Raw genomic sequence first — 21,513 nt, forward strand, 5'->3', positions numbered from 1 at the left:
TCACTGCAAAAATGCAGTTCAATATAGAATGGAGTCAAAACTAAGTGCATCAGGTCAGTTCAATAAATCAAAACAACTTTTCAATTTTACTTTTGTTTAGATCAAAAATATTGAAATGAAATAGCTCAATGTTTCTAAATAGAGATGTTTCACCATTTCCATTCTGCAAATTAGAAATTTCAGCAAATGTTGAAATTTCTTGCAGGATGGAAATTCTGAATTTCACTTAGCTCTACCCCACAGTTGCCAACTTTCACGAGGTAAATAAACACCCCAGCTTTCACAATAAGCCAGAAATCAAGCTAATCCCATTTCAAAACAAGGCCAAAACAAGCCAATCCTTAAGAACCCCCACATTCTATGTGACTAGATCCCCCCAGCATGCAGTCTGGGACTGTGGTGGGCCCGCTGTGCATCCCTGACTCTCTCCCCGCCTTGCGCCTGCTTGCTCCCCTTGCCCCTGCTTGCACCCACTTACCCCTGCTTGCTGGGAGCTGATCAAAAAAAAGAAGCAACAAGCCAAACAAGCAACAAGCCAAAAACTAGCCAACAAGCAACTCAGAAGCCAATTAAGCCAAAAACAAGCCCTATTTCTGCGTTTTTTCCATGGGTTTGGCATGTCTGCTTTACCCCCTAATGTGGATTCAGATACAGTGGTATAACTATTTCAGTAAAAATATCACACCACTAACCAACACAGTGGCATAGGTACATGAAACTGTACAGACCAGCCCTCACTGGGTTTCCTTTTATAAATGCTTGGGTGGATGGATGGATGCTATTTTATTTCAAGTTCCCTCCTCTTGGTCCAAAATATATTTATTCTGAGAAAGGGCTGTTTTTCGTTAGCCAGTAGACTCTCTTCGTAACCAATAATATTCAGAAAACTCTTCCTGCAACCTCCAACAACCAGAATTCCTCAAGAAGACTGAATGTCCTTGCCTGGATGTACTAGACTTATCTGTCAATCAGCTGCCTGCATCCATGCTATACCAAGTGTTCATCATCTGGTAATTGACAGCTGAGGTTAATGACATCTTGGTCCCAAACCACATCTGATTAATTTATTTAGGGTTAATTATTATTTGTTTATAATATGTGGGGGGCCCAGATCCTGCAAGGAGCTCTCTGTACACAGACAGATCTCTGTCTCCATGTGGGGCAGTACTTGAACCATGGACTGTTTATATTGCATCAAGTGCCTGGACCAGGAACTGTGGTTTGAAGTAGTTACTTGTCTATATTTTAATGTATGGAAGAGAGAGAGAGAGAATATAGATTAAATCAGAGATGGGTTCAAGTGCACCAAAAATTTCACAACCTCTGTTCTTGTTATAATTAATTATTTGCATTTCCATAGCACATAGGAACCCTAATCATTAATCAGGCCCCCATTGTGCTAGGTGCTGTATGAACATAGAACAAAAAAATGGTCTATTATTTTTAGGTTCTTATACCACAGCCATCATCATGGTATCTAATCATCATTATTATTGAGGCCTTGCGTTCTGTCTGTTGCAGTAATCCCTCTTCCACTCCTCTCAGTAATTCTATAAACACAGTGAGCTTTTGCCTATTTTCCAACTATCCCCCATTTCTGATGTTTCCTATGGGTTTAATTACCTTTGTTAACTTTACAAAATATTAATTGTATTTCTAAGTCTCTGGATGGGATTTGAAAATAACATGAAAGTTTTAATCAGTTTGCAGACATTTTGAAGAAGTTTCTTAGGCAGCAATTATTGCATTATGCTCTTTTAGCTCCTTTGGACCAAACCCTTTGAAATAGATCAATTAGGAGGAAGAAAGGGATGGCTCTGACATTTCAGTCTGAACGCAGTGAGACTCATGGGTGTTCTAATGGAAGTGAAGTTTGCAGTAGTGGGTCAGTCATCAGGAAAGCTGTCTCCAACATGCATAAGTCTCACTCTCGAAGCTGGCAGTTCCATTGTTCCAGCAGAACACCACAGGTGTGACGAGAAGTCGTGATCACACAGAGTGAGGCGATCCCTTTGATAGCTTGGGCCAGCCCCATGCAGAGCTCTGAAGACAAGTTGCTATAACTGAGCTACCCCTAGGCATGTCCCGACTGTCACATTTTGGCGGGTCCCTATGAGGCAGGAGCTCATCCCCAGAAGGCACCCTTTCTTTAAATATGCAATTTTCAGATCCATGCATTTTGTGCTGCGCTACAGAAGATGGCAAAAGGGATCTACTGTATATATAAGAGCATATCTTCACACAACATTAAATTATGCCAGTTGAGGATCTGTCCCATTGCATTTTGACAGTCTTGTTCAGTTCTGTAACAAGTAAGTTATTTTTAAATTCCAATAAGGCTTTATTTTGACACAGCGTATTTCTTCGTTAAAGCCTTTTGGTTTGAGGCACTAAAAACAACCCGTAACTTCAGCTTAATGTGTAGCTCCACATCGCTCAGGCCTGGCAGACACTGTGGAACATACCTGTGGTAGGAGTGAAGTGTGAATAGATGCCTGATGTCTCTTCCCTATTTTGCCAGCTAGCAAAGTTTTCTTTTTCCTTCTGTTTATCATGCAGCTAAGGCTACTGGTGGATACACTGGAACAAAACTGTTTCTTTTCCCTGGAACTACTCTGTGAAGGGGGTGATGTACATCAGGAAAAATGCAGTCACTCCAATCTAAATGGAAACAGCAGTCATGGAGGTAGCCCTGTCTCAACCCTCTGTCAATCTGGGCTCTGTATAATGATCATAGAGTCACAGAACTGGAAGGGACCTCGAGAGGTCTAGTCCAGTCCCCTGCACTCAAGGCAGAACTAAGTATTACCTAGACCAGTGGTTCCCAAACTTGTTCCACGGCTTGTGCAGGGAAAGCCCCTGGCGGGCCAGGCCTGTTTGCCTGCTGCATCCGCAGGTTCGGCCGATCACAGCTCCCAGTGGCCGCAGTTCGCTGCTCCAGGCCAATGGGAGCTGCTGGAAGAGGCGGCCAGTATGTCCCTCAGCCCGCGCTGCTTCCCGCAGCTCCCATTGGCCTGGAGTAGCGAACCGCGGCCACTGGGAGCCGCAATCGGCCGAACCTGTGGACGCGGCAGGTAAACAACCCGGTCCGCCCCGCCAGGGGCTTTCCCTGCACAAGCAGCGGAACAAGTTTGGGAACCACTGGTCTAGACCATCCCTACCAGTTGTTTGTCTAACCTGTTCTTAAAAATCTCCAGTGATGGAGATTCCACAACCTCCCTAGGCAATTTATTCCAGTGCTTAACTACCCTGACAGTTAGGAAGTTTTTTCTAATGTGCAACCTAACCGCCCTTGCTGCAATTTAAGCCCATTGCTTCTTGCCCTATCCTCAGAGGTTAGAAAGAACAATTTTTCTCCCTCCTCCTTGTAACAACCTTTTATGTACTTGAAAAAACTATTATCTTGTCCCCTCTCAGTCTTCTCTTTTCCAGACTAAACAAACCCAGTTTTTTCAAACTTCCCTCATAGGTCATGTTTTTGAGACCTTTAATCATTTTTGTTGCTCTTCTCTGGACTTTCTCCAATTTGTCCACATCTTTCCTGAAATGTGGCGCCCAGAACTGGACACAATACTCCAGCTGAGGCCTAATCAGCCCGGAGTGGAGCAGAAGAATTACTTCTTGTGTCTTGCTTACAACATTCCTGCTCATTACATCCCGGAATGATGTTTGCTTTTTTTGCAACAGTGTTACACTGTTGACTCATATTTAGCTTGTGGTCCACTATGACACCCAGATCCCTTTCTGCATTATTCCTTCCTAGGCAGTCATTTCCTATTTTGTATCTGTGCAACTGATAATTTCATCCTATTTACTTGAGACCATTTCTTCCATTTGTCCAGATCATTTTGAATTTAATCCTATCCTCCAAAGCACTTGCAACTCCTCCCAGCTTGTTATCATCCGCAAACTTTATAAATGTACTCTTTATGCCATTATCTAAATCACTGATGAAGATACTGAACAGAACTGGACCCAGAACTGATCCTGTGGGATCCCACTCAGTATGCCCTTCCAGCATGGCTGTGAACCACTGATAACTACCCTCTAGGAACGGTTTTCCAACCAGTTATGCATCCATCTTATAGTAGCTCCATCTAGGTTGCATTTCCCTAGTTTGTTGTGATACATTTTATCTTTTCTCGGTGAGTAAATCACATTCTGTAAAATGGCAGCCAACATGATTTCTTAATTAAGGAGAAAAATCTAGCTCCAACTGGTATAAATTATAAAATCATGGACATAGTACAGCATAAATATGAATCTCACTTAAATCTGAGGAGACACATTGGTTGTTACATTCAGTGGAGATGGACCAACGACATAGTGTTCAGATCTGGATGTGTTTCAGATTTGGGGTAACACTTTCAAAAGCATGTATGTGGCTTGGGAGCCTAAGTCCTAGTTTCAAAAGAGACTTCGGCACTTAGGTGTCAATGGGACTTAGACTCCCACTTAACTTTCGAAAATTGGACCTAGACTCCTAAGTCACTGTGTCATTTTGACAATTGTATTGTTAGGCAAAAATTTGGATTTGCAACTGGATCAGAGCAGGAGTGATGGGGGTGAGGGTTAAGAACACAGATGTCTCAGTGATCGGCACACTATAAGGAGAGCTAGACAAAATAAGGTAGACAGACAGAGATATATGGGGCAGAGAGAAAGATCTGGAATCTAGCACACCAAAATCTCCCAAGGTTTTCTTGTAAATTTCTGCCAGCTCAAACTGGAGTCTCAGAAAACCAGAAACAGGCCCTTTGGATTCTGGATTCAACATGGAACAGTATAGTAGGGGGTGAACTTTCAGACCTGAAGGGTGTTGGGACTTGAAGGTTTGGCTCTGCCCCATCTCTCACACCATCCATGTCTCTGTCAACCCCACTACTTTCAGTGTACACTGTTGGTATGTTTACTGCAGCACCCACAACAGAAGAGGCCAAATCCCTTACGCTCTAAAAGGTCAGCTCTCTCTCCCCTCCCCCCGACCCGCAGTCCCCACCACACTGCTTCTTAGTCCCAGTCTTCTTCAGCTAGTCACAGCCTTCCCCCGCCCCCATCTCCAGTTCTTCATCCAATCTAACTATTCCATCCTCCTCTGCCAACTGGCTCCCAGTTCTCCCCCCCCTTCTCCTCCCTGGTTCCCAGTCCTAACCCTGTCCCCGTTTCTCTCCCCCTGCCCTCCAGTCTCACTCTCACCACATTCCTTGTCCCATTTACTCCTTTCCCTTCTTCCTGGTCCAGCTTTTGTCCTCTTTGCATTTGAATCAGATGCTTCTTCCTCCATGCCGCCTGGGCACCAGCATGGGGGGTCACTGAGAGCTCATGAGATACAGGCTCTTTGCTCTCCATTCTGGTGCCTGGCCCTACCCCAGTCTGGAGCAGCTATTACAGGGAAAAATCTAGCTCCACCCCTGTAGCCTTGGACCGAAGCATAGGGGTGCGGGATAGGACTGAGACAGGGACAGGCTGGAGAGGATGGGGCAGAAGGGGTCAAGCTTGGAGGAAACTGGCAGAGCCATCTGGCCACTAGAGCGCACGGTCCTCCAGAGCCTGGAATGGAACCCGAGATTCCTGAGTTTCACCATTCCCCTGCTATCAGCAAATATTTGTGAAACCCACTGACAAAGTGTGTACCTCATCTCCCTCTTGGGTTGGTCCACAGATGCAATGACCTACAGAAATCAGTTACTCTGTTAGCTGAAGTGACTGAGCTCTGTTTGTGATAGATCTAGAAGTTCCAGGCCTGATGATGATCCACATGGCTGTCAGTATGATGCCAGATGATTGAGTGTCTGTTTTTTTCAGGTTGCTTCTTTTAAAAACCTAGTAAATTACACACGACATTTACATTAAAAGAACATTAAAGTTGCAAAGTCAAGAACTCAGCAGTTAGGAAATGTCAGAATTAAGGTCACCTGTGCAATCTTAATTCTGCTCCCTCACGTGTACACATTATAATACAGTCTTTAATTATGTGATCACCGACTAATTTTTCAACAGAACTCTTGTCTCATGCAGTGCACAAGAGGGACCTGCTCTGGAGATAAATCAGGGTTGGGTAGTGAAGGAGGCTTTTGTCTGTAGGATTTCTGCCTTCATTTGTTGCAGAAGTTGGAAGGTGGGTAGTGAAGAGAAAGGAGGGTCTGATCGTTTAGACAGTTGAATGCTTCACTGGATTCTAGCTCTGCCTCTTACATATAGTTCCTGTGTGATGATAAGCAAGGCACTTAAACCTAACTTTCTTCACAGGTGGTCACTAACCGTGTGCCCCTCATTTTCTGGGTGCCCAAAGTGAGTTCTGAGCACTCACAGCCACAACTGAAGTCAATGGGACCTGTTCTTTGGACATATAAAGTGCTGTGTAATGCTAAGTACTCTGAAAAATCAGGTCCTGGGCATCTCAAAGTGGGCAACCAAACTTAGCGGATGCTTTTGACCTTAATCTCTTGGTGCCTTAGTTCCAAGAGTACAGCCGTAAGCAACCATGTCATTAAAGACCGCATTATAATGTATATGCACAAGGAGACAAAATTAAGGTTCCACAGGTAACCTCTATTCTGACATTTCCTAACCTGAGTGCTGGACGTTGTGACCTTAATCATGCTCTTTTAATGTATTTTGTGTGTACGTGCGTGCGCGCGTCTGTGCGGTTATATATATGTTTACCGCAGCACCCACAACAGGCAAAGCCAAAATAAGACATGGTCCTTGGCCCAGAGAGCCTACATTGAGGACCCAGGGCCACAATTTTAATCCTTTACATGCTACGCACTAGGCACAATGTGATCAATATGGTTTTAGGTACCACATCAGTGCCTACAATGTCTCTGAAATGGCTTAGCATGTAGTGAACCTATCTCTCTCGGGTGCCACTCGGTTTGGAGCCTGGCGCTACATTACAGGGTACACCAGGAGTTAAATCAAAATAAAATACTTATTTTGAAAAATGCATTGCTTGCTACAATGGACTACCGTGAGCACCGTAATTCTTAGAAGTAACGTTGACCCTCTCTCTCAGCTTCTTTAGAACGCGTCACATAGATTTGTTAATTTTGTTTGGCTTGTCAAACACATGAAGGCTTGATTATTAATAAATATTCTAATGTGGTAGGTGTGTATGTGTGTGTGGGATGGTGTCGGTTTTAAGTGACAGATGAACCTTTTGTTGAAATGTAAGGTTTGCTCCCAGGACAAAGTGATCTTATAGCTTTTTCTGGGCATCATACACGGTATGATGCAGGATGTTAATGTTAGAAATGGAACAGATGGCTCACATTGAGACCGGGGCCACAGCTACAACTCAGAGATGGGGAAAGATTCAAAAAGGAGCTGAGAAGAGCCGAAAATTCAATTATAAGGTTCATTTTGAGGACGCAGGTGTGTAGCATTTGCCATGGGGAGCTCCACGTTCTCATTTAAAGTAACCCCTTTATGAGACTGGTTATGAGCTTGTCTAACCCTGTCCCTGATACTTCATTATCCCTGGAGGTGATGCCTATTTTGAGGGAATCTGAAACATCATCTGAGTCACTCACTCTCATTTTGGTTACATCGGAGAAACTGACAGTGCCATTAGTCAAACGACTGCCAACCCAGTGAGGCACCGCAAACGTTTTGGGATCCTTCTGCATGGAAGGCACTTTAGAAATTCAATCTGTTATTGTTATTATTGCTAGGTATTTGAAACTCCAAACCTGTAGTATTGCAGATTTTAAATGGCATTGCAAAGTGGCACAACCAACATTTTACAAAAGAAATGTCAGATCAATGATACATTTACATGGCTCCACATTTTATTTTTGACCTCCATGGCCTTACAATGTTCTTGTCTTGTCAACACTGGCTACTCCCCGCTTGTGACCTGTGCACTGTTAACTCCACTCCCTCACTCCTCTTTTGTATAAACACCTCTCACAAGCACTCCCATGTTTCCTCCCATGCTGTTCCTACAGCTGAAGCCTCTTCCCTGATCCTAACAAAACAAACAGCATGACCAAACATGGAAAAAAATCCCATCCCAGACTTCCATCCCCAGCCACTCAGTCTCCCATTTCTATAAGAACTTGGGAAGACAGATTGGTCTTGCGATATCTCTCAAACATCACTAGATATGAACTCCAATGGACTAAGGAGAGAAACAAGTTCCTAGGCCAAAGACCCCTCATTCAGAATTCTTTGCAGCCAGACCCCTTCTGTTCATAACAGAAATGGGATGTCATAGCATGAGCACCTCAGATGATAGCTTGGTAAGTGGTTAGAGGCTTCCACATCTCACTTACTACACTGAATTATCATTCTGGAACATGCACAAAAAAATCAGAGGGGGTTCTCTTTTTTTCTGTCAGTGAATGAAGCAACAGTCTGGACCTGGTCATTCAGTTCTTACTCAGGCAAGACTACCATTGAACTCAGGCTCATAGTTATTGGGCTGCATTCTCTAGTACAATCCAACTGCTTTATGCCACTCTGGTGACAAAGCAACTGCAGACCTGCCTTTCTCTTTCGCCACATCACTAAGTAGTGCAAAGTAGCCTGAACAAACCAGGCAGCTGGCCTATATAACTGTGTCATGAGTAGACCTCATTTTGCTGGATGGACTAGAAAATGAACAGGTATTTTGCCTGATGAAATTTTCATCTAAAACATGATCCACAAAGGTAAAAAAGAAAGGGGGGGTCACAATTGCATTCCTCGAAGATAACTCTCTCAGGAATTTGGTGACATTTCATTTGCCTGGCCAAGTTAAAATGCATCCAAACTCATCTAAACTCCCTGTTCCGTTTGATGCAAAAATAAAATAAAACATTGTTTCAAATTGGTATATTAATAGAAAAAAATACAAGACCACAAGCTATATTCTGGGACCCTAACAAAGGATTCCACAACCTTCAACGCTACTTTTCCGCCTACCTGTTAAACCAAAGGTATAAATGTGAGTCCCTGGCACAAGGTATGTTCTTGTCATTCCATAGTGTCACATGATGATGGAAGCTTACAAGCTGCAAACAAAGTGATTGACACTTCACCTTAACTATCCTCTTAGGTACTTTTTTCTAGACAATCCATGTGGTTGTTCTATCTCATTACATTTCACTATTTTGGTACCTCATATTAGTTGAAAGAGACAGTCTACGGCGGCCTTGAACTGAAGGCATTTAACGACCATTCTCGCAGACAGGAATCTTCATCAGTTAGAGGGAGACCTGGTGCATCCTGTTAAGGGGAAGTGGGGAACAGAGAAAATTATCAACCCACATTACTGGCAGGGGGACATCAAGATCACCAAAAGGGTGCTGAAGCCTATCTTTTTATCAGGTTAGGCAGAACAAAGCAGTAGCTTGTAGTCTCAGTGTAAGGAACTTATTGAATCGCAGTGTAAAAAACCTAAATGCACTGGAATGCTACATTGCAGCAATTAAAGCCAGGTTTATTGCTCTGCTGCTGCTTTACTTGATGCTAACAAATTACTGCATTAATAACCCATTATCTGTATTGTATTAGAGATGATATAATTACCAAAAAAAGTGTTCACTATATTAGCAACACAGCACTAATTGCATTAAGTGGCTATTTAAAGTTAACATATTAGAAATATACTGTCCTTGACACAATAAATTACAGCACATCACATTAAGATTGATATTGCCAGAATAATGTCATTCTGTTTTCTCCAAGAGGTATTAGCCAATAATGACCTCCTTGACTTTAAACCTTAAAAATAAATATTAGTTTGCAGGATTCAATGAGTCCTTTGGCAGGGGTAGATGCAAACTATAAAATGAGGTTCTGGGTTTAGGCATTGGGACTGAGATCCTCAGCTGGTGTAACTCAGCATAGCTTCATAAAAGCTAATTGAGCTAAGCCAATTTACACCAGATGAGGCTCTTGCCCTAGAATGGACTGTTCCAATTAAAATCTTCCAACAGACTTAAAAGGACAGGGTGGAATCAGGTGGCTAGAACAGCAGACTAAGTCACAATTCCCAGTCTCAATTCCCAGCTCTGTGTGACCGTGGACGAGCAATATAACTGCACTTCCCTCTCTGACTTACTGGATGTCCTTGGTCAAGTCAAGTCACAGACTGAAAGAAAACTGAGGTGGGACCAAAACTATTATTTTTTCCAAAAAAATAACTGAGCACCAAGTTCATTGGCATAAATACACCACCCACAATCCAGTTCCTAGCAGGAGACAATCATGTCAAACAGAGAGGAAAGATGGATCAGGACTCAAGTCCTTGCTGCCCCGCCAAGACTTCCTGTGTGACCTTGGCAGGGGTGAAAGGATTTACCGGTACTCAGGAGTCCTGAGCAGGGGGGTGTGGCCTTGACCGGAAAAGGCATGGCCTCAACCAGAAGAGGCGGGGCCAGGCCCTTTAAATCAAGATTTAAAGGCCCCAGGGCTCCAGCTGCGGCTGGGAGCCCTGGGGCCTTTAAATCACCCCCAGAGCTACCAGCCCTGCTCTGGGCCCTTTAAATCACCACCGGAGCCCTGCTGCTGCTACCCCGGGGCTCCGGCAGCGGGGCTTGGGGGGCGCTTTAAAGGGCCCAGGGCTCCCGGCAGCAGCCGGAGCCCCTGGCCCTTTAAAGCGTCACTGGAGCCCTGCCGCTGCTACCCCAGGAGCTCGGGCAGCGGGGCTCGGGCGGTGCTTTAAAGGGCCAGGGGTTCCGGCCGCTGTGGGGACCCCCAGGTCCTTTAAAGCGCCAGCCTGGGGAAGCCGGTCCGGTCTGGCACGGCACACTGGCTCTTGCCGGTACGCTGTACCGGACCATACTGGCTTACTTTCACCTCTGGACCTTGGGCAAATCATTTCATCTGTCTGTGCCTTCATTCCCCATTGATAAAATGAAGGTAATAGCATTTCCATGGCTCACAGGGGTGAGGATAACTATATTAAAGATTGTCAGATGCTCACAGACTAGGATGATGGGGGGCATAGAAGTACCTGAGAGGAAGAGCGATTCCGTAGTCTTTTGGTTCCATAGAAGACATTTATATTTTTAGCTGAACACTCCCCTTAATATATATATGACCTCTGTTGCTCTCCTAAGGGCTGCACTAAGAAGTGAAATTCCTTTCAGTCTAGACCTGAACAGTACAAAATTAAAATCCAATATTTATTCATTTTACAGTTACAGTAATTAGATATATAATAAGCATTAAGATAAATATAAGTCTGTACTCAACAAGTCTGAACTTTGCCCCAAAGCTCAAGTCTCTAGGGGGCCAAAATGGTATTTGACATTTAATTTAAAAAGCCAGGTACCATGATGCAAAAACTTCTCTGTATGGAGAGTAAAAAAGCAGTGGTGCATTTTATTTGACATGGTGGATTGGCTTGGCTTTATTTTCATATTTTAATAAGCTCATCTCATAAAAGTATAATGAAAATAGAAAGATCAGCTACCATCAGAATGGATGAATGATTTTTTTGTTTTGTTTTGGATCCTTGTTTAGAAAAAAGCAGTTGCCTTCCTATTGCTAAAAATAAATGTAAATTAAACAATATGAAATTGCCTAAAAACATCACAGATTCCTAAAGGGGCATCATGATGTCTAAATGTCAATACCAGATTAATCAGGAGGGCTGATTTTTCATGAAGAGAAATCTCATTCTAAGATAGCTTCCCCTGTTATAGAAGTACATGGAGATAACGTCATTTTCAATTTACAATATTAAATTTTGATGTGGTGCTTTGACAAACAAGAGGCAGAGATTTTACTCCCTGGGTGGAAGGTCCTGTCTACTTTTACAAGGACACGGACGGCCCCTGATGGCAGAACCAGTGTAGAACCATTAACACGGTGGGGGACACGGACACTGAATTAGGGGGTGCACATCTTTTGTACTGAGATGGCACAGAGTATTAGTCTGTGTAGAATTGTCTTAGGTACTTACAGAGCCCCTATACTGCAGCATGCAAGCATCTCACAATCTTTAGTGTATTCATCCTCAAAACATCCCCGGGTGGGAGGGCAGCGCCCCATTGTACGGATGGAAAACTGACGCACAGAGAGAGTATGGGACTTGCTCAAGGCCACACAGGCAGTTTCTGCCTGAGCAGGAAACTGAGCCCGATCTCCTAAGCCCCCACCTAGTGCCCTAACTATGGGGCCATCTCTTCCTCTATTCAGTCACTTGCTGTTTCTGTGTGCTGTATGCAGAACCCGGCAGGGTGTGGTCCTTGGTAAACAGGGAGACAAACCCAAGACACAAACTGTGGCAGCTTGTTTGTTTGGGTCTGTAGTTTGTAGCTGTTTTCCTCAATTAAGTATTATTTGTATTTCAGTGGTCCCTGGAACCTCCAAGCAAAATTAGGGCTTGCAGCTATACAAACATAGTAAGAGAATCTCTGTCCTAACGAGCTTACCACTCTAAACTGGCAAGACACAAAGGATAGAAGGGGAAACCGAGGTCGAGGTGCTCAAGGTCACACAGCCGGTTCAGGCACAGAACTGTCAATGGAGCCCAGGTCTCCTGACTCCCGGTCCAATACGCTGTCCAAGATTGCCTCCTGCTTAAGAAAAACAGCAATCCCAGATATGACAACACCACATCTGGGCAACAGAGACCTCTGTGCAGAGCTTCCTGAAAGCTGTAACAAAGGAGACAGATAAAGGCTGGGGGCAGAGAGGAGAGGGAGGAACAGAATATTCTCACCATTTCCCCACCCTTCACAGAGGCAGTGCACTGGAGAGGAGGTGTTCCACAGCCACTTCACAGCCTACCGTGGGGGAATTCCTTTCCCATGCCCATCCTGGAGCGACGCAGCTGCCCAGGCAGGTGCTGGGCTACGGATCAGAGCCTCGAGGGCTACATCCTGACACACACAAATCCCCCTGCTGGCACACAAGCTGCAAAGCACAACTCCGCAGACAGAGGAGCTGGCATTTTTCTCTGGCAAACTTCTCCCCTGGCCTATCCCAGGAATGACCTTGATACATCGGGGGCAGGAGAGTAGGAGTGACATGACCATTGGCTCTACCAATTGTATAGATCCCCTGGCACTATGCTAGTTTATGGGAATGTGAAGACTCCCCATTTACTACTGTTATACCAATAAAATAAAAACCAGCAGGATCATATTAAAGGGGAAAAGGCAAAATACCACATTTATTGTGAATATAGAAAGAATCATAGTAAGCAGTTAGTTATAGCTATAACATTCCATTCAATCTCATATTTATTCACACATTCATTCATACACACACAGGTTCTGCAAGGTAGTTATCATAGTTACCAGCCTTAGAGTTGCTCATGCCAAGCCACTGGCCAGGTGGCCTGGACATGAGGAGGGCCTTGTCAGATGCTCATCTGATGCTCCTAGAAGTTGGTTTGCAGAATCAGACCCAAAGTTTTCACTTTCTAGAGTCCATTTTTATAGGAGTTTCTTCTTATGCCAGTCTATGGGAATTGCTTCATCATGCTGTTGCTGAATCAATCAGCAGATGGCACATTTCTGACAGCTCCGTGCTGCCAGATGTTATCTTGTTCTTTGGTTCTCCCATTCTTGAGGCTGTTGGGTGGATTCCAGTCTGCCCCCCGGGGGTCCTCTGGTTATTTCCACTTGACGCCTTCTTCAGCCGATAGACACTGGATTCTTAGGCTGGCACCTCCCTGATCATTCAGTCATTATCCACACCAAGCATCCATCCACATACATCCTCTATCTCTATTTTAATCACCATACAACAAAAGGGCAGGGAGTCTCTGGGTGCTGTTTCTGTTGTTACAGAGTATTGCTTTGAGTCTCTCTGTGTGAATTGCTTTGAGAACAGACTCTGTCTTAGAATGTACTAACGCAATTAGCAGCTTGCAAGTTTCACACATAGAGGGAGAGAAACAGTACCAAAAACCAAGAGACCTCTTAATTAGTAATACCCTGGAATTGAAACTATGGGGAATCAAACTCATTTGTGATTTTAATACAGAACTTCTTTAATATGATCCAACACTACGACAGCCCATGGGCCATAGAGTAGAAGTGGCAGCCATGGCCTGCATGCACCAACCCTTCATTGTCATCTACACAAAGCCTGTGGCTATGTGAATGTTGCACCAGTGTTGTGAATTGCACTCCAAAAGACACAGCTCAAAAATCCTAATCAAATGGGATGTTTCTTAGTTTATATTCATGTTGTGTCCTTGTATCCTACAGATTAACAACATTTATCTTTTTTTGTCCAGTGAAGGAGGAACATAAACTAGAGCACTTATAGAAACCACCCAGGGAAGATCAAATAACTTTTATTGCTGCTAATCAAGTGGAAAAGAAGAAGTTCCATGGTTGTCTGACTGAGAGATGTCTCCTTATTTTGAACAATGACTGAAAGTTCCTGATCTCTCAGGTGTGCATTCTATGTTAGCTAAGAAAATAACAGAGTAACTTGAAATTTAAAAAAAAAAAAAAAAAAGTTCCTTGGATTTATTGTATTCTATCACTACATGAAAATAAAAGAACTAGCCTCTCGAGACTAGCCCACCAATAAGCTATAAGTCTCAATACTACTCACCGAGGTGGACAAAGGTAACGTTTAGATACACATTTGGGAATCTGAAATATGCAAGCCCTGGTTGGTGTGGGTGGATTAGAATGGGGGGTGATTCAGCCTATTCACCCATCTCAACCCTCCAGCTGGAAAGAAGGGGCTCAGATACCAGTAACTAGGAAGGTAGAAATCCCCAAGTAAACGGAAATTACGCCATCTTTCTGGATTTCAGAGGAAGAAGCACAGAAGTGTGAAAAGAGGTTTCAGAGTGGTAGCTGTATCAGCAAAAAAACAAGGAGGACTTGTGGCACCTTAGAGACTAACAAATTTATTTGGGCTTAAGCTTTCGTGGGCTAAAACCCACTTCATCGGATGCATGCAGTGGAAAATACAGTAGGAAGATATATATACACAGAGAACATGAAAAAATGGGTGTTGCCATACCACTGTAACGAGACTAATCAATTAAGATGGGCTATTATCAGCTTTACTCACCAGCAACCACACACCACACAACAAAACACTAACCCAGGAACCTATCCTTGCAACAAAGTCCATTGCCAACTCTGTCCACATATCTATTCAAGGGATATCATAATAGGACCTAATCACATCAGCCACACCATCAGAATCTCGTTCACCTGCACATTTACCAATGTGATATATGCCATCACGTGCCAGCAATGCCCCTCTGCCATGTACATTGGCCAAACTGAACAATCTCTACGCAAATGAATAAATGGACACAAATCAGACGTCAAGAATTATAACATTCAAAAACCAGTTGGAGAACACATTAACCTCCCTGGTCACTCAATTTCAGACCTAAAAGTCACAATTCTCCAACAAAAAAACTTCAAAAACAGACTCCAATGGGAAACTGCAGAATTGGAATTAATTTGCAAACTGGACACCATTAAATTAGGCTTGAATAAAGACTGGGAGTGGATGTGTCATTACACAAAGTAAAAACTATTTCACCATGCTAATTTTTCCCCTACTGTTACTCACACCTTCTTGTCAACTGTTTGAAATGGGCCATTCTGATTATCACTACAAAAGTTTTTTTTCTCTTGCTGATAATAGCCCACCTTAATTGATTAGTCTCGTTACAGTTGGTATAGCAACACCCATTTTTTCATGTTCTCTGTGTATATATATCTTCCTACTGTATCTTCCACTGCATGCATCCGATGAAGTGGGTTTTAGCCCACGAAAGCTTAAGCCCAAATAAATTTGTTAGTCTCTAAGGTGCCACAAGTACTCCTAGTTTTTTTATGGTTTCAGAGACAGAGAACTCTAAGGCCTTTACTCCCAAGCAAAGACTAACTGAAACTTCAGGTAGTGTATCTGTGCTACAATTTTCTTTTTCAGTCCAAGCTGTCCTCTGACATTCTGCAACAGCTTCTAATTACTTTCTGTGAACTTCTTCCTAGTTGCTGTTTCCATCTCTCCTGGGATTTCACCAAAGATGACAACACAATTTGCACATCTGAGGTGACTCCAAGCACTCGCCGTTAACCTTTGATGCACTTCTCTTCCCCTGTGAGACTCCTCAAGTTTGTTATTGAGCAAAGCTTTGAAATTATCTCAGAGAAATAACATCTCTTTACCAAGGTCCATGTTTCACATGTTGCCTTCTAGATGGAGGAGTGGGATATATGGGCACAAAAAATTGCCTGAGAAGAGACAAACATTTGTATATAGTAACTTCCTTAGCTTCCCCAGCCCGGCTTTCCTTTCTGTACAGAGCTGTTCTAAATCTTCTTTTGCCCTGACCTCCTCCTTTGGACTGGGTTTCTCTGACTGTCCAATAGCTGACACAGAAAAGGAGGAAGTCCCAACCCCTGTGTCTCACTCCCTTTCTTCCTTCCCAGATCCAACTTTCCTATCCCCACCCACTCTCTGACTTCCCAGAATGGGGCTGCTGGTCAGCCAGATGTGAGCTACAATGAACAGCTCCTCCCAGCACGCCAGTTGGCAACTTTTCTTTCCATTTTAACTTTCCCTTTAAGCAAAAGCCTCCATTTAACATTGTTTTAACATGCTTTCAGGATGTGGCTGTTACAGGAGTGCTGCATGTCTGCATAGATGTAAACAGTTATTTAACAGGTTTCAGATACAGTGCCAGTAGGTGGTGCTCAGGAGTATGGAGTATAGTTTCTGGGATTTGAAGAACCAATAAAACTACTACTTCTTGAGCACTGCATATGGCTTCCTTTATGCAGCTCGTAACAACTACCACTACACCTTAAGTACATAAACACCAAGACCAAAAATGTGGCCTCATTCTTTCATGGTCCTAGCTAGACATGGTACCTACTCTCTCCCTTCTCCGCTTAAATTGTTACTATACAGTGACATAAATTAGAAACAGGGCAGAGCTGTAAATCCAAATCTGGTTTCAAATTTTGACCACCCAAAGTTCAGGGTTGTTCAGATCAGGGATTGTTTGTTCATCTCACCCTAGAACAACGGTCCATAGTGAAATTTGGATCAGGGTTCAGATTCTGACCTCACCTCTCCTCCCCTCTCTACATCCCAGACACTCACACAGGTCGTCTCATCAATTTGGCCTTTAGGTTTTAAGCTCTTTGGGACAGGGACCCTGCCTTCTTTGGTGTTGGTACAGCACCTAAAATAATGGGGCCAACATTCCTAACAGCCCAGAAGAATCCATACAGTCACCACACAGCCACCCCCACTGCTCTCTTGCTCTGAGAGCAGGAGGAAACACATTTCCTATGGCTCAGTACACAGAAGTCCTGAAAAGCATTTTGGGGAGGTAGCTAGGCTAACAACACAGTTTTCCCTGCAACAATCACTTCACAGCTGAGGATTTGGGCTGTAAATGAAGCCCAGACACAGGATTTAGCCCCATCTTATTGATATGTGGTCATTTCTATATTTGGAAGAGTAAGCAGCAAATATAGTTTGAAAAGTTGTTTTGAGGTAGGCCATTTCTTATTGTGTTTTGCTCACCTTAGATTAGATGTCACAAGTGAAGGACAGGCATGGACAGCAGGATAGGACTGATTAAACTGTCACACACCAGTAACAAATTGACCTGTTTTGGCAGGACAATAAAAGCACATTTGACATGTTGCTGCCACTGGTGATGTTTCACTATGCATGGTCACAACTGGAGCTCCTGAGGAAGGCAGGGAATAAAATAATGATATATAAAATAAGAAGTACACGTATTACGCATCACCAAGAAGGGGATGCATTTGATTAGTGGGACCTACACTGTAGTGGTGTAGGGTCAGAGCCCTTCCTCACAGGGGACCTGATTCTCCGCTATCTTGTTCCTTGTGCAGGCATTTACACATATGCAGAATGGGTGTAAAACATTTCTCGCATGAGTCAAGGATCCATTCAGGGCTGGCCTTACCATGAGGCGAACTGAGGTGGCTGCCTCAGGTGCCAGACTATGGAGGGCGCCACAAGCACCAAGACTGTAGAAAATTGTGTCTGCTGCTGGTGCAGGTGTATTCTCTCTGCTCTGGATGCACAGAGATGGTGGAGTGCTGTGCTGGAGAAGGAGGGCACAAGAGACATAACAGGCAGGCAGGAGAAAAGGTGAGAGGGAATAACAGAAAGCAGCAGGAGCTGCAGGGAGAGAGAGGAGGAGGAGCCTATTATGTACCTCTCTAGCACCCCCAGGACCCTGGACTGATTAACACCAGCTTCTCAGGGAGCTTCCTGTTTCCTGCTGCTTCCCTGAACCCACCTGAGGAGAACAGGCAGTCAACTGAAGTAGTAGGAGCCAGTTAAGCCCTTAAGACGCTGATATCTTCCCTCACTCAGGCCCTGCTACCAGCCTGCTTATTTGTCCCCTTCAATTGGGTGTTGAGAGCCACTACAGCTGGCATAGAACAGCAGTCATGGATGCTGGGGCAGTATTCAGAAAAAGAAAGCAAGCAAATGAAGGTTTTCTATCTAAGCAGGAAGGAGCTCTCCTGAGATACATAGACACAAATGTTCATGTTGAACCTTCCGGCCCCAGTGAGGATGTGAGTGGTGAGGAGATACCTGATCTTCCAGTTAGTCAGAGTGCAGGTGACCTGGCAGCTACTGCAGCATCCATATCTCCATCTCAAATGGATGTAACCATGCACATTCCTGAAGAAAAGTGTAGATCAGAGAAGAGTGTGGTGGAGGCGCAAGAAACAGCTGCTGCTGAGTTTAGTTCCTTAAGTCTAGATGATCCAGGACTGTGGACCCACTTGAGCAGTAGCCTGAGGGACTTTCTTGTACTGCATGGGCCACAGCAAGTGAAAAACTTCATGTTCCCCAAAGACAATGAAAATAGAAGTTTCCATCCAACACATTACTGGCGTGAAATCCCCAATGATGACAAAGTGGAGAGGCCATGGCTTATGTACTCAAAAACCCAGAATGCTGCATACTGTTTTTGTTGCAAACTCTCCCAGTCTAATGTTCCGGCCACATTGGGTTCTACAGGAACAAAGGACTGGAAAAATCTGGCTAGAAATCTGGCATGCCATGAGAAGGCAGAAAATCACGAGAGAGCATTCCATAGGTGGAAAGAGCTTGAGATGAGACTAAGGTTAAAGGCCACCATAGATGATCAGCATCAAGAGAAGATTGCATCAAACTCTCTTTAGTGGCAAAATGTTCTGAAAAGGCTCATTGCCATTGTGAGAATGATTGCTACCCAAAACCTAGCACTGCGTGGCACTTCAGATCAGCTGTACGTGCCATACAATGGAAACTTCCTTAAAACTGTAGAGCTGATGGCTGAGTTTGATGCTGTACTCCAGGAGCATCTAAGAAGAGTCACCATGCAAGAAATGTACACACACCATTACCTTGGAAAAACAATTCAAAATGAGATCATACAGTTACTGGCAACAAAAGTCAAACAGAAGATTGTGGCAGATCTGAAGACAGCAAGATATTATTTTGTTATTATGGACTGCACACCTGACATCAGCCACACAGAACAAATGACTTTAATGGTGCGTTTTGTAACAACAACAGAACCTAGTGAAAATGTCCCTGCAATGGTGACTGTCAGAGAGCATTTTCTAGAACTTATTGACATTGAGTATAAAAATATACCCAGGGAAGAATATAAAAATATTGCTCGGGCATGTAGGAATGATATCAGGAGGGCCAAGTCGCACCTGGAGCTGCAGCTAGCAAGAGATGTCAAGAGTAACGAGAAGGGTTTCTTCAGGTATGTTGGCAACAAGAAGAAAGCCAAGGAAAGTGTAGGCCCCTTACTGAATGAGGGAGGCAACCTAGTGACAGAGGATGTGGAAAAAGCTAATGTACTCAATGCTTTTTTTGCCTCTGTCTTCACTAACAAGGTCAGCTCCCAGACTGCTGCGCTGGGCATCACAACATGGGGAGTAGATGGCCAGCCCTCTGTGGAGAAAGAGGTGGTTATGGACTATTTAGAAAAGCTGGGGCCGGATGAGTTGCATCCGAGAGTGCTAAAGGAATTGGCGGCTGTGATTGCAGAGCCATTGGCCATTATCTTTGAAAACTCCTGGTGAACGGGGGAAGTCCCAGATGACTGGAAAAAGGCTAATGTAGTGCCAATCTTTAAAAAAGGGAAGGAGGAGGATCCTGGGAACTACAGGCCAGTCAGCCTCACCTCAGTCCCCGGAAAAATCATAGAGCAGGTCCTCAAAGAATCAATCCTGAAGCACTTACATGAGAGGAAAGTGATCAGGAACAGTCAGCATGGATTCACCAAGGGAAGGTCATGCCTGACTAATCTAATCGCCTTCTATGATGAGATTACTGGTTCTGTGGATGAAGGGAAAGCAGTGGATGTATTGTTTCTTGACTTTAGCAAAGCTTTTGACACGGTCTCCCACAGTATTCTTGTCAGCAAGTTAAAGAAGTATGGGCTGGATGAATGCACTATAAGGTGGGTAGAAAGTTGGCTAGATTGTCGGGCTCAACGGGTAGTGATCAATGGCTCCATGTCTAGTTGGCAGCCGGTGTCAAGTGGAGTGCCCGAGGGGTCGGATCTGGGGCCGGTTTTGTTCAATATCTTCATAAATGATCTGGAGGATGGTGTGGATTGCACTCTCAGCAAATTTGCGGACGATACTAAACTAGGAGGAGTGGTAGATATGCTGGAGGGCAGGGATAGGATACAGAGAGACCTAGACAAATTGGAGGATTGGGCCAAAAGAAATCTGATGAGGTTCAATAAGGATAAGTGCAAGGTCCTGCACTTAGGACGGAAGAACCCAATGCACCGCTACAGACTAGGCACCGAATGGCTAGGCAGCAGTTCTGCGGAAAAGGACCTAGGGGTGACAGTGGATGAGAAGCTGGATATGAGTCAGTAGCGTGCCCTTGTTGCCAAGAAGGCCAATGGCATTTTGGGATGTATAAGTAGGGGCATAGCGAGCAGATCGAGGGACGTGATCGTTCCCCTCTATTCGACATTGGTGAGGCCTCATCTGGAGTACTGTGTCCAGTTTTGAGCCCCACACTACAAGAAGGATGTGGATAAATTGGAAAGAGTCCAGCGAAGAGCAACAAAAATGATTAGGGGTCTGGAACACATGACTTATGAGGAGAGGCTGAGGGAACTGGGATTGTTTAGTCTGCAGAAGAGAAGAATGAGGGGGGATTTGATAGCTGCTTTCAACTACCTGAGAGGTGGTTCCAGAGAGGATGGTTCTAGACTATTCTCAGTGATAGAAGAGGACAGGACAAGGAGTAATGGTCTCAAGTTGCAGTGGGGGAGGTTTAGGTTGGATATTAGGAAAAACTTTTTCACTAGGAGGGTGGTGAAACACTGGAATGCGTTACCTAGGGAGGTGGTAGAATCTCCTTCCTTAGAAGTTTTTAAGGTCAGGCTTGACAAAGCCCTGGCTGGGATGATTTAATTGGGGATTGGTCCTGCTTTGAGCAGGGGGTTGGACTAGATGACCTCCTGAGGTCCCTTCCAACCCTGATATTCTATAATTCTATGATTCTATGGTTCTATGATACTACAGGAGCTGGTATGACAAATGTGCTTCTTAA

The 21,513-nt window shown here is 44.2% G+C and overlaps 1 long non-coding RNA gene across 1 annotated transcript in view; it reads right to left on the bottom strand.

Moving 5' to 3' along the window:
• LOC311514922 overlaps positions 1 to 21,513 on the bottom strand; it is an 84,004-nt gene that overhangs the window by 26,535 nt on the left and 35,956 nt on the right. Inside the window, exon 2 of the long non-coding RNA XR_014709977.1 lies at positions 9,106 to 9,213. This is a non-coding gene — a long non-coding RNA (uncharacterized lncRNA). The remainder of the gene's footprint in view (positions 1 to 9,105; positions 9,214 to 21,513) is intronic.

Source organism: Lepidochelys olivacea (genome assembly GCF_965140295.1).
Source record: "Lepidochelys olivacea isolate rLepOli2 genome assembly, chromosome: 1".
Classification (NCBI taxonomy): domain Eukaryota; kingdom Metazoa; phylum Chordata; order Testudines; family Cheloniidae; genus Lepidochelys; species Lepidochelys olivacea.